Below are 17,503 nucleotides of genomic sequence, written 5' to 3' on the forward strand. Positions count from 1 at the left end.
CCTGGAAAGGGGGAGAAAATAAGTTGCCAGGAGATCTGGGTGTCTGTCTGTCTGTCTCTCTCAATAACCATTTTTTAAACTAGACATATCCATCTGTTTTCTTTTTCCTTGCTTTATTCTATTATTTTACTTTTGTTTTAAACTTCCTTTTTATTTTGTTTTTATGGTTGAGAGCTGCTTAGAATAGGCCTATGGTTAGATAAGTGGCATATATTTATTAATAACATTTATTAATATTTAGTAAGAACATTTATTAATATTTATTAATAATATTCATTAATAGTTATTGATAATATTTATTAATATTTATTAATAACATTTATTCATATTTATTAATAACATTTATTGGCTGCCCATCTTACTACAGGGTAACTCCGGGTGGCTTAATGTATCTATACATGTACATTAAAACATAAATTGGAAACAATGTTAAAATCTTAAGGGCATGTGGGAGGGGGAAGTGGGATATGTTATTAACACCTTCACTATGCTATTATTCAATTTTAATAATTTCCTGACCCTTTAATTTCTCTACTTAAATACAGGTAGTCCTCGACTTATCACCACAATTGAGGCCAAAACGTCATTTGTTGAGTGAGTTTTGCCCCATTTTATGACCTTCCTTGCCGCAGTTGTGAAGTGAATGACCGCAGTTGATAAATTAGTCACAGGTTTGTTGTTGCTTTTTAACATAATTTTTATTAAACAGTTTAAAAAAAACAACTATGAAAAACAGTCATAAGTCACATTTTTCTGTGCCATTGTCACTTTGAACGGCCACTAAATGATGTTACCTAGTTGGGTCATGAAACGTCTGCAAGAAAAACCACAAAGAGCACCAAGGAGCCCTCATTTCAGCCCTGAGCTACAGATATTCTCCTTTCTCAGCCAACCCTGTTTATTTCTGACTTTCTATCCACCTCAGCAGAAAGGCAGAATCTGTTAGCTAGGATTAAACCTAGTTCAGAAGTCACAGGAATTCCAGATGATGTTTTAACATCTGGCAGGCAGGCAGTGGCGATATAGGGCTACACAGATGCAGCCATGAAATTGCAAAGAAGAATCCGAATTAAGGGCATTTTTGCTCACATTTCAAATAACTAGGATCCCAAAGGGTGTAAAAGCCACTTTTTCAGACGGCGGGATCCAAACGCCATTTTAAAATGCCATAAATATTTCTTGGTGTCACCAGCCCACCATCCATTCCTAGGGAAGCTGTTAACCATCTTAATTCTCAATGAGGTTTGTGTAGAATAGCCACGTAGCCTCGATTCCATCTTTATTGAGGCATTCTGGGAATTGGAGTCCACCCATCTTAAAAGTGGCTTAAGTCTGAAAAACACTGATTTTGACTAGGGGGGTGTCCAACATTGGCAGCCTTAAGTATACAGACTTCAGCTCCCAGGATTCCCCAGGCTGGTTGGGGAATTCTGGGTGTTGAAGTCCACAAGTCTTAAAATGGCTACGGTTGGACACTCCTGCTTTAGACAATAATAGAATATTTCCTTCATATATCACGTTCCAATGGCTCTTGAAGGCAGTTAATAGTTTAACTAGACCAGGCCATAAGTGTGAGGGGGAAAATCTTATTAAAACAATATTTTTGTTACAAGTTTTTGAGTCTTAAAAAGACACTTAGTGGGAGAAAAGCAAAATAAAGAGTAATATAGATGATAGATAGATGATAGATAGATAGATAGATGATAGATAGATAGATAGATAGATAGATAGATAGATGATAGACAGATGATAGATAGATTGATAGATTGATTGATTGATTGATTGATTGATTGATTAACTACAGGGTCCTCATCCTTACGACCGCAACGGGGAGCCAGAATTTCTGTGGCTAAACCAGGTTGTTCAGTGAGTCGCACCCAATTTTACAACCTCTTAGGGTTGTGAATCACTGCAGTTGCTAAGTGATTCAAGGAGTCACTAAGCGAATCAGAATTCCCGACTTCACCAGCTGGGAAGGTTGCAAAAGGCAATCCCCAGGATGTTGGGATTGGGTACCAATTGCCCAAATTTTGATCGCAGGAAATGCCGCAACGGCCGTAAACGCGAGGACCTGACACAAATCACCTTTTTTTTCCCTGGTGCCATGATAACTGGTCACTAAACGAATGGCTGTAAGTCGAGGACTACCTATGCCCGGAGAGTCCCTTTTCTCTTACCTTACCTTTTTTTTATCATTTTGAGCAGGTTATTCAATTGTTGCTGCAAAGCCGGACAAAACTGTACCTTGCGCTATAAATTACGGCCAGATTGCTGTAGGGAGGCTGGAAACTGTGAGAGGCGAGTTCGAAGGACCCTGGCCCAGTCACTAACAAAAGCCAGTCACTTGGCCAAGGAAATACAACATTAGAGTCGGAAGGGACCTTGGAGGTCTTCTAGTCCAACCTCCTGCTTAAAAGGAAACCCTTATCTTATCTGACTGTAGTAAAGTCACCCCCTGAATCTTGATTTAATTGGTAAATACATACAACTACAAGCCTCTTCTATACAGCACTCTTACGTCACAAAGGTGTTTTTGTTTTTTTTAGCTTGGCAAAGTCAACAAACGTGACCATTTTGGGGTGATCATATATTTTAAATTTTTTATATGGAAAAACGAATGCTTGAAAATGTTAAAATGTGATATAAATAGCAACGATGAGAACGTATACTTGTAAGCGTGTGTATAAGACTAAAAAAATAAAAAAACCTTTTACAAAAAACAAATGGACTGTTTTGAGCAAATCGAATTATGCAAACTGACCTATGTGGCACGAACCTCACATACTAAGATCATATGACACATACTAAGGCCCAATAGGATTTGGGGTAGGTTGTGTACAAACTAAGCATTTGGGTCAAAATATCAACATACATAAGAATCATCATTTACTCGCCGAGAAAAAGGAAGGATGGAGGACTTCAGTTATTATCCATGACTCTCTCTGCAAGGCGAACTGTGTGTTGGATTTGGGGGTTCAAATCCTCAAAAGTTGCCCAAATGTATTTGGGGAAGGGAGCTGCCCTCAGCAAGACTCCCTCTTGGAGGGAGATGAACAATCCACAGATGTAAAAACATGATTAAATAAAACGAGGGTTGAGTTGGGCCTGGAATTGTAAAAGTTATTGGTATCCTTGAAACCTCTGTTAAAGATGCCAGTGTACGAGGAGTTGTTTTTTTCCTAAAGCAAAACCTCAGTGTTCAGGTTCAATTGCCGTGTTGGCACTTGGCAATAACTACGTGGGTTTTGGGTTGCAGTTTGGGCATTCGGTCTCTACACCGTTTGCCATCCCTGCCCTATTACACCTCAGTCCAATGGCTGCCCAGTCTCTTCTTAAAAACCTCCAGTGACCCACAACGTCTGGTGGCAAGCGGTTCTACAGGTTAATTGTCCATAAATATGTCGTAGAATGCAAGGGACCCTGGAGGTCATCTAGTCCAACCCCCAGCTCAGGCAGGAGACCCTGCACCATTTGACATGAATGTCATGGAAGGGAAGGGACCCTGGAGGTCATCTAGTCCAACCCCCTTCCCAGGCAGGAGACCCTGCACCATTTGACGTGAATATGTCATAGAATGCAGGGGACCTTGGAGGTCATCTAGTCCAACCCCCTTCCCAGGCAGGAGATCCTGGCCTAGACCATTTGAGATAAATAGGTAATATAATCAGAATAGAGCTGGAAGAGATGGAGATGATGTAGTCCAGCCCCCTGCTCAAGCAGGAGACATTACGCCATTCCACACAACTGGTTGTCCAGTCTCTTCTTCAAAACCACTCGTGATGGAGCACCCATAACTTCTGGTGGCAAGCAGTTCCACTGGTGAATGGTCCTCCCTGTTGGGAAATTCCTCCTGAATTCCAGGTTGCTCCTCTCCTTGGTCAGTTTCCACCCGTTGCGCGGGGTTGGGCTAGATGACCTACAAGGTCCCTTCCAACTCTTTGTCATTCCAATTCTGTTGTCCTGCCTTCCGCTGCTTTGGAGAATGGGTGGAAACCCCCCCCTCTCTTCTTTGGGGCAGCCCCTCATATTGGAAGACTGCTACCGTGCTCCCCCCTCGTCCTTCTTTTCATTAAACCAGCCAACCCCAAAATTGCAGAGACTAATCCAGGAAGTGGCCAGGAAACGTAAGAAAATACAAAATATATCAACCAAAGGCCGGAAGTGGCACAAAATGAAAAGGCAGCCAAGGCAAGGAAAGAAGCCAAAGCAAACCAGCCAGGTTTGATCTCAAAAAAAGAAAAGAAAAAAGGCCTCTGGGAGCTGGAGCCTGCGTGTTTGCAGAGCGTGAGGATGGTGCCAAGAAGACGCGTGTTAAAAGAAAGCAAGAAGAGAGCAGAAGGCTGGGCTGGTCACGTGGTGGACCATTCTTCGGCCGCTGCTTTGGGTCTCCACTAGAGGGCGCGAGCGGCGCGCGGGACCTGCCCGGCTTTGCTTGCTTGTTCGCCCGCGGCCATCCCCACCCAGCCTGGGATGCCTGCCAGCCAGCTAAGCTCGGTCCTTCCTCGCTGCAAATGGCTGCGGGGCCTCGGCTCAGCGAGGCAGGCGGCCATCTCCGAGGCGGGGGACATGATCAGCGGCCCCGATTGCAAGCGTCAGGCTGGGATCCGTCAGAGTACAGCTGGAAGGGACCTCCCGAGGTCATCTAGTCCAACCCCAAACCCCCTGCTCAAGCAGGAGGCCCTATATAGTACAATTTGAGACCAGTGACTGTCCAGTGTTTTAAGCACCCACGACTTCTCTCGTGGCAAGCACTCATTCCCCTGATTGATTGCCCTCACTGCTAGGAAGTTCCCCAATTCCAGGTTCAGAATTCCGCCGGATTGGAACTCGGTGCAAGACGCTTGGCTTCTTACAGTCTCCCCTCTCCTCTCTTTAAAAAACAACAACACAAAAACCATTCGGAATCTCTTCCTGCGTTGCAAGAGTCCACCTCCGCTCTAGAACATAGACTATATAGAATACGGAATAGAATAGGATAGAAAGATGAGCAGAGAGATATATAGAACAGAAGAGAAAATAGAAGAGAATAGAGAAGAGAATAGGAAATAGAGTAGAAGAAAAAATAGAAGAAGAAAACAGAGAATAGAATAGAAAATAGAATAAAAATAGAACTCAGAATAGAATAGTTGATAGAATAGAATAGAAAATGGAATAGAGAATGGAATAGAGAATAGCATAGCATAGAATAGAAAATAGAATAAAAATAGAAGAGATGATAGAAGAGAAAATAGAATAGAATACAAAATGGAATAGAGAATAGCACAGCATAGAATAGAACAGATGGAAGGGACCTTGGAGGTCTTCTAGTCCAACCCCCTGCTCAGGCAGGAGACCCTACACTATTCGAGACGGAACAGTTGTCCAAACTCTTCTTGAAAACTTCCAGTATTGGCACATTCACAACTTCTGGAGGGAGGGGGGTCCTTTGGGACGTGCCCCAAAGGGTAATCAGGGACACACACCCGCACCCATCTCCCCCTGCACAGCAGGTTCTGCCTTCCCATTTGGAAATCTCAATAGCAACGCCATCTGGCTGTGGCCGAGATCTCCAGCCTGATTACATTTGCATGTTAACGAGCTGCTGCGGGGGGGGGGGGGGGGAGCCAGGCCTCTTCCCCTTCTCCCCCCCTTCTCCCCCCCTCTCCTATTGAAATCTGTCTCCTAATATTCCATTTTCCAAATTTGCTTCCGGCACGATGGGGACCAAGGGCAGGTTCCTTCCAGGCATGCCAACGGGCCAAGTTTCTGGTCCTCATGAAGGAGAGAGACCCCTCTGGAATAAGAGACTTTGGGGAAAGGAAAAGGGGGGGGGAGGGAGGGAGGGAGAATGGAAGGCTTGCTGGAAAACTTTTGCCTCCTGTTGTTCTGAGAAATCTCGGCTGGGCCACTGACTCACCACTCTGGAATTTAGAAAAATAACCAGCCCTCTGCGGTCGATTTTGCCGGCCGGAGAGAAGGAGGACGGCCTTGGAAAGGAAACAACCGACCTGCCAGGAATTGGGAAATTCAGAAAGGGAAAATATATATATATATATATATAAAACCCGTGATGTGATCGGATTCCTTCGCCTGATCTGAGGAAAAAAACAAAAAAGGCACCGATTGCGATGAGAAAACGCTGCTTTGTGCTTTAAATTGTTCTTTCTGATTTGGGTCTGCAACCCAACAAGACAGACACAGACTTCAATGGAGAGTTAGATTGGCAGGGGAAAAAAAACGTTACTGCCTGTGCACTTCAGGAGTCAAAAATAGGGCCGTGAAAATATTGACAGGCCCCTGGCATCCTGGGCATCAATTGTTTCAACCCCTACCCTCAAAATGATGCTATGGGGCACTGCACAACTAGACAACTAGACACAAGGATATTTTTCCCCCCCGAACGCCATCCCTCTGCTAAATAACTAATTCCCGCAACCGTCAAATAATTTACTAAGACTGTATTATTATTATTATTATTATTTTTCTCTGACTTGCTAGTATCTATCTCTTCTCACTTAGGGCTATAACCATGTTGCTTGTATCTTTACAATTTATATTGTTTTATTTGTTTACTAGTACGATTCGGTAGCTGGTTAGTCACCTCGACTGTCACTAAGTGTCGTATCTTATGATTCTTGATGATTTTATTTTTTTTCTTTATGTAGACTGAGAGCATATGCACTCCAGTGTTTCATGAATAACAACAACAACAACAACAACAACAACAACAATATTTGACGAATTCGCAAGATATTAAAGTCCAAACTGAGTGGATGAAACATCATAAAAGCCATAAATACTTGGGCTATACCTGTAATTCAATACTCTGCAGGAATAATTGACTGGACCCAGATGGAGTTGGACAATTTGGACAGAAAAACAAGGAAGCTTATGACAATGAATCATGCTTTGCACCCTAAAAGTGATGTTGACCGATTGTATCTACCAAGAGCAGAGGGTGGTCGAGGACTCCTACAAGTAAAGCAGACTGTGGAAGACGAAAGACACAGCTTGAATGATTACATCGAGAAAAGTGAAGAACCAATGATTAAGGAAGTAAATAAAGGAGGAATTTTGAAGACAACTAAGTTAAAAGCTGAATATAAGAAAGAAGTAATGGAGAAGCGAGCTGAAAATTGGGAAAGCAAAGCTACGCATGGCCAATACTTGAAAAGTATTGAAGGCAAAGCTGACCAAAAACTAACTTGGAACTGGTTAAGATCAGGAGTACTGAAAAAAGAAACAGAAGGCTTTATTTTGGCAGCTCAAGAACAAGCCTCAGCCACAAACTGCATGAAGGCAAAAATTCAACATGTTCCCACCAACAGCAAATGTCGCCTCTTGAGATGAGACAGTCGACCACTTGATCAGCGGGTGCAGCAAAATTTCACAAACTGACTACCTACAACGCCATGACCGCGTTGCTAAGATCATTCACTGGGAATTGTGCCAAAAGTTTGGATTTGAGCACAGCAAAAACCACTGGGACCATCAGGTTGAGAAGGTTTTAGAGAATGAGAAAGTCAAGATCTTGTGGGACTTCGGAATCCAGACTGACAGGAACTTGGCCCACAACACACCTGACATAACAATAGTTGAAAAGAAAAAAGTTTGGTTCATTGACATTGCAATACCTGGAGATGCACGAAGTGAAGATAAACAGCAAGAAAAAAATCACAAAATACCGGGACTTGCAAATTGCGGTTGAGCGACTGTGGAAAAAGAAATTGTGTGTTGTCCCAATTGTAATTGGAGCCCTTGCAGGTACTAAAGGGTTACCTCGATATTTGGAAATTCTAAATTTACCTGACTTGAACATTCTGACTCTACAAAAAAAACCACCCTACTTGGAACAACTTATATCCTCCGACGTTACCTTAAGAGTTCCTGGGTCCTTGGTTAGGACTCGAGCTGTTAGGTTACCAACCAGCCCCAAAGGCTGTGAATCTCACCAAAGATTAACTATTACTACTACTACTACTACTACTACTACTACTACTACTACTACTAATAATAATAATAATAATAATAATAATAATGCATTAACCAAAGCATTTTTAGTTGCATGTACAGAAACAATCTCAAATTCTCCACTGTTTCTCAAATTTAATTTCGTTTGGATTTGGGGGGGAGGGGGGAGCTCAACCTACAAGGTTCTTGCTCATTCCGGCATCTGTTCGGGAACAGCGTTTCTCAAATCTTGGCCCCTTTAAGACGAGTGGACTCCAACTCCCAGAATTCCCCAGCCGGCGTGGAATTCTGGGAGTTTAAGTCTGCCCATCTTAAAAGGTCTGCCCGCTTGAAAAACCTGGCCCGGAGGCAGGATCTGGGGCCCAAACCACTCCGTCAAAATCGTTTTGGGAAATCGAGGAACCAGATGGAGGCTGAGGGACACCCCCCCCCTCCCGCCACTCAAAGCCCCCGCATCCCCTTCCTCAACAGACCCGTTGCAAAGGCAAAACGGAAGCACAAGTGCTCATCTCGTAAATTCCACGGGAATTCGGCTTCCCGGCATGGGCCGAAAACATCAATGCTCCTGTGTCCACCCCAAAGGTCAGCGGGTTACAGAGTAACCGTGCCCGTCCAGATGTCCGGCGGCCTGGCCTGGGCAGCGCTGTACACCAGGGACACCTTGGCAGATGGTGGCTTTGTGGCGCAGCGAAGATTTTTGGGATTCTCCGGTGCCACGAGTCGTGCACTGTTCCGTGGGACGGGACCCCCTGGCGGCCACGGGGCCTCTGCCGCTCTTCTTCCGGGCCTCCCCATCTTGGTTGGTGCCCGCTTTGACCAATTGCCTCCTTAATCTACTGGATCCCTCTCTGCAGTATAATCTGCCTCTTTAATCGACTGGATCCTTCTGCGGTACAGTTGGTGCCCACTTTGACCAACTGGCTCGTTAATCTACTGGATCTCCCCCCGCTGAACCACGGTGCCCGCTCCGTCCCATGGGCTCCTTGGCATACTTGGCCCCTCTCTGCTGTGCGATGGGTCCCTCCTCTTCGTCGGCCGGATGGCAGCTGATGTTTTGGGCAGTGATGATGGCGATGCTGCCCAAGATGACCCCGGCCCCCATGATGTCGAAGGGGGTGACGGCCTCCCGCAGGACGTAGTACTGGACCGCCAGGGTGACCACCACTTCGGAGTGCAGGACGGCGCACACCAGCGCCGGGTGGGCCTTGGTCACGGCGTAGCTGGCGCACAGGAAGGAGAACAAGGCCAGGATGCAGATGGAGACCACGTAGAGCCAGGTGTAGAGGTCCAGGGTCATGACTGGATCCTGCAGCAGGGACATCATCGGGCAGCAGACCAGGCTCCCCACCACGCCGAAGAGGAACGCCACGGTCATCAGCTTAGCCGGGAAGTCCAGCGTCCGGAAAATGACCAGCCCCAAGGCCAAGGCCACACCTCCCGAGCAGGCCAAGACGTAGCCGAAGGTGTCGTAGATCTGGGTGCTTTTGTCCAAGCTCAACAGGTCTGGCACTACCATGATGAGCAAGCCCAGCGTGCTGCCCACCAGCCCGAACCAGTCGTAGCCGGTCAGCCGGGTGTTCTCGATACAGAAGGCCAGCAGGACGGAGGAGATGGTGGAGGAGCCCTTGCGCACGGTGGCGGCGTTGCCGCTGGGCACCATCATGAAGGAGCTGTAAGCGCAGCCGATGGAGATGACGTTGACCACCGCGTGGAGCAAGGTACGCTGGCGGACCTCTGGCGGCCCGAAGCACGGCACTTTCCGGAAGCGCAGGTAGCCAGCGAAGAGCAGGTGGAGGCAACAGCGGAAGAACAAGATTTCCAGGGACGGCATCCCTGAGGCCTCGTTGACGATGCGGGTGAAGGGTGCCACAAAGCCGGCGGGCACGCCGCCTCCCAACAGGGCCACCAGCAGCCCTTTCATGCTCTCTGAGAGGCGGTAGCGGTGCCAAGCGGGGCGGCGAGGAGGCGGGGTCGGAGAGCACGGCGGCGGGGAGAAGCGCAAGAGATCGGACACCGTCCAGGCGGCCTTCGCGGAGGGTCCGGGGTCCGAGGCCATGGGGGGCATCTCTGGGGAGCGATGGGACCCGGGGCCCTTCCAGAACAGAAAACCGACCTGCAGGAAAAGATTGTACACAATTGTCGGAAGCGGTACACGGTCTTTGGTTTGGGCAAGGGCTGGACTAGAAGACCTCCGAGGTCCCTTCCAACGCTTATTCTGAAGAGGCAATGGGGAGGGATTGGTCAAATAAGCCACTAGGGATGGTGCAATGGAAGCTATTCTTGTCTGGTGTGGCGTTGCCATCTTGACTTTTCACACTTACGATGATCGCTGCCGGATCAAAATTTGGGTGCCCGGCAACTGAATCGGTTGCAGTGTCCCCTCGTCACATGATATCACCTTTTGCGACCTTTTTCTGACCAGCAAAGACAATGGGGAAGTTGGATTCAAAGGAACAACCCCGCGATTGACTTAACAAGTATGGCGATTCGCTTAACAACCGTGGCAAAAATTTCATCAACTGGGGCACTTAAGGGGTGTCTAGCTTAATAGTGAAAATTGGGGGGTCGGGTCCGGTTATGAGGACTACCTGTAGACCTGCAAAACAGCTGTCAATGACATTTTTGTTTCTAGTCAATGACATTTCTAATCAATTACATTGTCTAGTCAATGACATTTCTAATCAATTACATTTTCTAGTTAATGACATTTTTCTAGTCAATGACATGTTTCTAGTCAATGACATTTTCCTAGTCAATGACATTTCTAATCAATTATATTTTCTAGTCAATGACATTTCTAATTGATTATATTTCCTAGTCAATGACATTTTTGTAATCAATTACATTTTCTAGTCAATTACGGTACATTTTTCTAATCAATTACATTTTCTAGTCAATGACATTTTTCTAATCAATTACATTTTCTAGTCAATGACATTTTTCTTGTCAGTCTGTGCTGTTCTAAGTTCTATGGGAGGAAAAATTGGTTTCCCTTAGGGATTTATTCTGAGGACTAGAAACTTGGCGTTCTTTTTCAAAGCCAAACCAGGGTTCCTGGCGCAGCGCGAAGGTCACCAGCTAACCAAGGCCGCACCCAGCTAGGATCCAATACAATCTGACATGGGTGTCACTTTCCATCCTATCACTCCCGTCTTCAAATCCCTCAGAATCAAAGTCAGAAGGGACCTCGTAGGTCATCTAGTCCAACCCGCTTTCCAAGCTGCTGCTTCTTGCGCAATATCCCGTGCCCCATTTTTTTTTCTATTAAAAGAGTTCGATAAACCAACATTCGTTGTGTATCTCGGCCTGGCTTTGGAAGTGTGGTTTTTTAAAAAACAAAACGCATTAATTCAGATTTTTACACAGGAGGAAGGCACGCAGGTTGTCGATCAGAAAGGTCGACAGTTCGGGCAGTTCGAATCCCTAGTACAGGTCTCCTGCGTGAGCAAGGGGGGTTGGACTAGATGACCTCCAAGGTCCCTTCCAACTCGTTTACTGTTTGCTGTTTCTCCATCTGCAGGAAGGCGCTGTGTGGGAGGCCAGCAGGAGAGAGCAAAGGGCATGGGGAGAAGGGGGGGGGAAGACCCCCTACCACGGGGGAGGGGGAGACACACCCATCTCTCACCTTGACCCAGCAGCCCCTCCTGGACCACCAAACGGGGGACAAACACTTCAACCGCACACTGGCCGGGCTCCCTGGGCCTCGGAAGCATTGTGAGGTCATTGTGGATTCCTGTGACCTCAGACCCTCCAAACAGAATGATAAGGATCTGGAAGGGAGCTCGGAGGTCTTCTAGTCCAACCCCCTGCTCAAGCAGGAGGCTCTTCTTCAAAAACCTCCCGCGTTGGAGTCCCCACCACGTCTGGTGGCAAGCCGTTCCACAGGTTGTCTTCACTTGTCATTTCTCTTTCCTTAGCTGCTGGGCGGGGGTCCCCACCTGACCCCCCCACAGCCAGCTAGTCGGAGACCCTCGGGATTTGCCCTCCCCCTTCTCCAGGGTGGCTTTCGGCAGCTGGCAGAAAAGGGGCACAGGGGGTGATGCCCCCTGGCATAACACTCAGGCCCTGACATGGCTGAGCTAAATCGCCCCCGGGACAGCCAGCGTGGATCCCCCTCCCCTGGTGTGGTCCATGCGGGCAGGGGGTGGCATCCCATGGCAGAAGGCTCTCTGGGCAGACCCACACTGGGCAAGACCCCGACCAGCCACTTCGGTTCGGGTGTTTGCGTGTGTCTCGGTGTGTACGCGTGTGCCTGATCATTGCAGGAGTGGGTGGGGGGACGTCCCTTGCCCCCATCCCTGTTGGAAGCTGACCCCCCCTCCTTTTTCCCTCCTGGGCAGCTGGCATCAGCAGGGCACGCTTTTTTATGCCAGGGCTGTCTCTGCTTCTTTCCTCTCTCCTCTTCTTTCCTTTTCCCCCTCCTCTTCCTTTCTTCCCCTTCTCCTCTTCCTCCCACTCTTCTTCCCTCTTCCTCCTTCCACTTCCTCCACTTCCTCTTCCCCCTCCTTTTCTCCTTCCCCCTCCTCTTGTCCTCCTGCTCTTCCTCCTTCTCCACTCCACCCTTCTCCTCCTCCTTTGTCCTCTTTCTCTCTTCCCCACTCCTCTTCCTCCTCCTTTCTCTTTTTCCTCTCCGTCTCCTGTCTTCCCCCCTCCTCCTCTCCCTCTTTGTCCTCTTCCTCCTCTCCCTCTTTGTCCTGTCTTCTTCCTCTCTTCCCTCCTCCTCCTCTTCCTCCTCCTCTCCCTCTTTGTGCTCTCCTCTTCCTCTCTTCCCTCCTCCTCCTCCTCTTCTTCCTCCTCTCCCTCTTTGTCCTGTCTTCTTCCTCTCTTCCCTCCTCCTCCTCTTCCTCCTCCTCTCCCTCTTTGTGCTCTCCTCTTCCTCTCTTCCCTCCTCCTCCTCCTCTTCTTCCTCCTCTCCCTCTTTGTCCTGTCTTCTTCCTCTCTTCCCTCCTCCTCCTCTTCTTCCTCCTCTCCCTCTTTGTGCTCTCCTCTTCCTCTCTTCCCTCCTCCTCCTCCTCTTCTTCCTCCTCTCCCTCTTTGTTCTGTCTTCTTCCTCTCTTCCCTCCTCCTCCTCTTCCTCCTCCTCTCCCTCTTTGTCCTCTTCCTCCTCTCTCTCTTTGTCCTGTCTTCTTCCTCTCTTCCCTCCTCCTCCTCTTCCTCCTCCTCTCCCTCTTTGTGCTCTCCTCTTCCTCTCTTCCCTCCTCCTCCTCCTCTTCTTCCTCCTCTCCCTCTTTGTTCTGTCTTCTTCCTCTCTTCCCTCCTCCTCCTCTTCCTCCTCCTCTCCCTCTTTGTGCTCTCCTCTTCCTCTCTTCCCTCCTCCTCCTCCTCTTCTTCCTCCTCTCCCTCTTTGTCCTGTCTTCTTCCTCTCTTCCCTCCTCCTCCTCTTCCTCCTCCTCTCCCTCTTTGTGCTCTCCTCTTCCTCTCTTCCCTCCTCCTCCTCCTCTTCTTCCTCCTCTCCCTCTTTGTCCTGTCTTCTTCCTCTCTTCCCTCCTCCTCCTCTTCTTCCTCCTCTCCCTCTTTGTGCTCTCCTCTTCCTCTCTTCCCTCCTCCTCCTCCTCTTCTTCCTCCTCTCCCTCTTTGTTCTGTCTTCTTCCTCTCTTCCCTCCTCCTCCTCTTCTTCCTCCTCTCCCTCTTTGTCCTCTTCCTCCTCTCTCTCTTTGTCCTGTCTTCTTCCTCTCTTCCCTCCTCCTCCTCTTCCTCCTCCTCTCCCTCTTTGTGCTCTCCTCTTCCTCTCTTCCCTCCTCCTCCTCCTCTTCTTCCTCCTCTCCCTCTTTGTTCTGTCTTCTTCCTCTCTTCCCTCCTCCTCCTCTTCCTCCTCCTCTCCCTCTTTGTGCTCTCCTCTTCCTCTCTTCCCTCCTCCTCCTCCTCTTCTTCCTCCTCTCCCTCTTTGTGCTCTCCTCTTCCTCTCTTCCCTCCTCCTCCTCTTCTTCCTCCTCTCCCTCTTTGTGCTCTCCTCTTCCTCTCTTCCCTCCTCCTCCTCTTCCCCCTGCCTTCCTTCTCCCCTCCTCCTCTTGGTCCTCTTCCTCTCTTTCCCCCTCCTCCTCTCCCTCCCTCCCTCCCTCCGCCGTGCCCGAGGGCCGCGCGTGCCCGTGTGCGTGGAGGGGGGGCTGGGGGGGGGAGAGGGGGTGACGTCAGAGGGGGCGGGGGGAGCGTCTCCCGGGCCAGCCGAGCAGGAGAAGCGGCAGAAGCGGCGGCGGCGGCGGCGGCGGCGGAGGGAGCAGCATGCCCGGCGGGGCCAGCCGCCTCCATCTTGCGCTGCCCCCGGACGGAGGGCCCCCAGGCCGCCAGGTAGGACGGAGGGAGAGGGGGAGCCCCCCCAAAAGCCCCCCCAGCTGTGCAGCCCCCCCCACAACTCCAGCCCATGGGAGGGGGGCTCCGGACTCCGGGGGGGAGGGGGGGAGGAGTGGGGGGGCATGGGGGGGCTGCCTGCTCCTCTCCCCCGGAAGTCAGTCTGGGAAGATTGGGGGGGGGGACACACGACACCCCTCCAGAGTCCCTCTCTCCTCCCCCCCTTCTCTCTCTCTTTCCCTTCCTTCCCCCATCCCTCTTTCCTTTCTCTCCACTCCCCCTTCTTTCCTCCCCTCCTTTCTTTCCTTCCCCCTTCCCTTCTTTCCCCTTCCTATTTCCCTTTCCTCCCTCCCTCCCTTCTCTCTTTTCCTTCTTCCATCCCTTTCTCCCTCTTTCCTTTCTCTCCACTCCCCCTTCTTTCCTCCCCTACTTCCTTCCTTCCCTTCCCTTCCCTCCTTCCTTCTCTCTCTTCCCCCTTCTTTCTTTCCCCTTCCTATTTCCATTCCCTCCCTCTCCTCCCTCTCCCTCTTTCCTCCCCTCCTTCCTTTCCTTACCCCTCTTTCCCTTCCCTCCTTCCTTCTCTCTTTCCTCCCTCTCCTTCCTCCTTCCCCCCCCTCTCCTTTCTTCCTTTCCCCCTCCCTCTATTTCCTTCCCTCCCTCCCTCCTTCCTACCCTTCCCTTCCCCTCTTTCCTTCCTCCTTTCCTTCTCTCTCTCACTCACTTCCTTCCCTCCCTCTTCTTCCTTCTCTTTTTTTCTTTCCTTCTTCCATCCCTTCCTCTTTCCTTCCTGTCTACTCACCCTTCTTTCCTTCCTATTTTCCTTCTCTCTCTTTCCCTCCTAATTTCATTCCCTTCTTTCTTTCCCCTTCACTCGCTTTTCTTTCTTACTTCCCTTTACTTTCCCTCTTTCCTTCCTCCTCTCCCTCTCTTTCTCCCTTCCTTCCTTCCTTCCTTCCTTCCTTCCTTCCTTCCTTCCTTCCTACTTTCCTTCCCTTTCCTTCTTTCTTTCCCCTTCCTATTTCCCTTCACTCTCTTTCCTTCCTTTCCTTCCTTCCTTCCCTTCCTGTTTTCCCTTCCTCCTTTCCTTTTCTCTCTCTCTCCCTTCTTTCCTTCCCTCCCTCCCTCTCCTTCCTTCCTTCCTTTGCTTCCCTCTTTTCCTTCCTACTTTCCTTTCCTCCCTTCCCTTCCTCCTTCCTATTTTCATTCCTACTATCCTTCTCTCTCCTCCCTCCCTCCCCTTCCCCCTCTCTTTCCTTCCTTCCTTCCTTCCTTCCTTCCTTCCTTCCTTCCTTCCTTCCTTCCTCCCTCCCTCCTTCCTTCCCTCCTTCCCTTTCCTTCCCCTTCCCCTTCCCATTTCCCTTCCCTCTCTTTCCTTCCTTTTCCCTTCTTTCCTCCCTCCCCTCTCCTTTCCCTCCCTCCCTCCTTTCCTTCTCTTCTCTCCCCTTCCCCTCTTTACTTCCTACATTCCTCCTTCCCACCCTCCCCCTTTCTTCTTTCCTTCCCTCTTCTCTCTCCCTCCTATCTTTCTTCCTCCTTCCCTTCCTTCCTTTTCTTTCTCTTTTCTTTTCTCTCCTTCCCTCCCTCCCTCTGTTTTCCTCTCCCAAACAAGCCCAAATTAAATCCTCCCCTTGTTGTGTGTGTGTGTGTGTGTGTGTGTGTGTGTGTCATCTTCTAAAAATCATAACTCCCCCAAAAAAAACGTCCAGTACCATCCCCCTCCCCGTCCCCCAGAAGATCCCAGGTGCCAGGACCCCTGCGCCCCCCATGGCATCCCCTCCGCATGCCCGTCTCACGGCCTTCGCCCTGGCCTCCTGTGCCCGCCTATTACAACTGCTGCTCTCCCTCCCTGCCATGCCAGCTTCCCCTCTGACCAGGACAGAGAGCCACCCAGGCACCCCCGGGCGAGGAGGGGGCTTCCCAGCTGTGCCCGCTAGGTACCGGAGTCCCCACCCCACCCCGTCCTCCTGCCCTGTGCCAATTCGGAGGGTGCCAGTGGCCTCCCACAGGGGTCGTGCCAAGGAGGCCCCTTGGATGTGGCAGCGGGGCGGGGGGGGGGGTAGAGAAGACCCTCCCCCATGGGCCTCTGTCACCCCCCCTCCCCTCCGTTTGACCACTTGGGCAGTTTTTGCCCTCTTTGGTCATCCAGCTCTGAGCCGGACCTCAAGGAGGTCAAACCAAAATGGCTTGTGCGTTTCGTTTGGGGTGGTTTTTTTTTTGCAAACCATGTTTGCAAGCTTTTCGACACACCATGGCTCCATGTGGGGTAGATCCCCCCCCCCCTGCCCAGCTGTAACCCCCGTAGTGGCTGTTTTCACACTGCAAAACCGGCCGACGCTTCTCCTCCTTCCTTCCTTCCTTCCTTCCTTCCTTCCTTCCTTCCTTCTCCGCATTTTGCAACTCCCTTCGGCTGCTTCCCAATTTTGCTGCGTTGCTCCAAAATTTCCTCCCCGGAGAAACGCACAGAGGGAAGGGGAAGAGCGGGGATGGCGGAGGGAAGGGGGGGGGGGGGCGGACGGAAAAAATAAATAAATTCGATAGCCACACCTCCTCTGGCTAATTTTTTTCTTCTTCTTTTCCCCTGCATTTCCTGGCCCTTTTGCGTCTCTGGTTTTTTTGGCAGCTGCGGTGTGCAACTACACAACATCACCCGCCTTAAATGTCTATTTTTTTCCCCACTCTTCCCAAAAAACACCTTTTGCCTTCCTTTTCTTCTTTCTTCTTTCTTTTCTTCTTTTCTTCTTTTTTTTTTCTTTCTTTCTTTCCTTCTTTCTTTTTTTCTTTTCTTTTCTGCTTTTCTTTTTTCTTTTCCCTTTTCGTCTTTCTTTTCTTTTTTCTTTCTTTTCTCTTTTCTTTTCTTTTTTCTTTTCTTTTCTTCTCTTTTCTCTTTCTTTTCTTCTCTTTTCTCTTCTTTCTTTTCTTCTCCTCTTTTCTTTTCTTCTTTTTTCTTTTTTTCTTCCTTCCATCCATCCATCCATCCATCCATCAATCCCTTCCCTTCTCTTCCTTCCTCACTTCCTTCTTCTCTTCTCTTCTTTTATTTTCTCTTTTCTTTTCTCTTTTCTTCTTTTCTTTTCTTCTTTTCTTTTCTCTTTCTTTTCTTCTTTCTTTTCTTCTGCTGCTTTCTTTCCTGCTCTTCATTGCTATTCTTCTCTCCCCCCCCCCCCGGCACCTCCCGGGAGTCGCCGTGTTAATTTGCGAGAGTGCTTACACAAACACACACCCGTTACCGGAGGGGGGGGCGCGTTGGAAAGGCAGGACCGGAGGGGGG

At 49.3% G+C, this 17,503-nt stretch overlaps 1 protein-coding gene and 1 pseudogene across 3 annotated transcripts in view; one reads left to right on the top strand and one right to left on the bottom strand.

Moving 5' to 3' along the window:
• Nucleotides 1-8,875: 8,875 nt before the first annotated feature.
• LOC309400641 (solute carrier family 35 member G3-like) lies at nucleotides 8,876-11,674 on the bottom strand (annotated as a pseudogene). Its single transcript has 2 exons — nucleotides 11,568-11,674; nucleotides 8,876-10,063 (listed from the first exon to the last, which is right to left on the bottom strand). The product of its transcript is annotated as a solute carrier family 35 member G3-like (transcript).
• Nucleotides 11,675-14,140: 2,466 nt separating this feature from the next.
• LOC309400512 (zinc finger and BTB domain-containing protein 4-like) overlaps nucleotides 14,141-17,503 on the top strand; it is a 32,712-nt gene continuing 29,349 nt past the window's right edge. For both annotated transcript variants that reach the window (XM_081969046.1, XM_081969047.1), the window contains exon 1: nucleotides 14,141-14,235. The gene's annotated coding sequence lies outside the window, so the exon portion shown is untranslated. The remainder of the gene's footprint in view (nucleotides 14,236-17,503) is intronic.

Source organism: Natrix helvetica, assembly GCF_964273705.1.
Source record: "Natrix helvetica genome assembly, chromosome: W".
NCBI lineage: Eukaryota > Metazoa > Chordata > Lepidosauria > Squamata > Natricidae > Natrix > Natrix helvetica.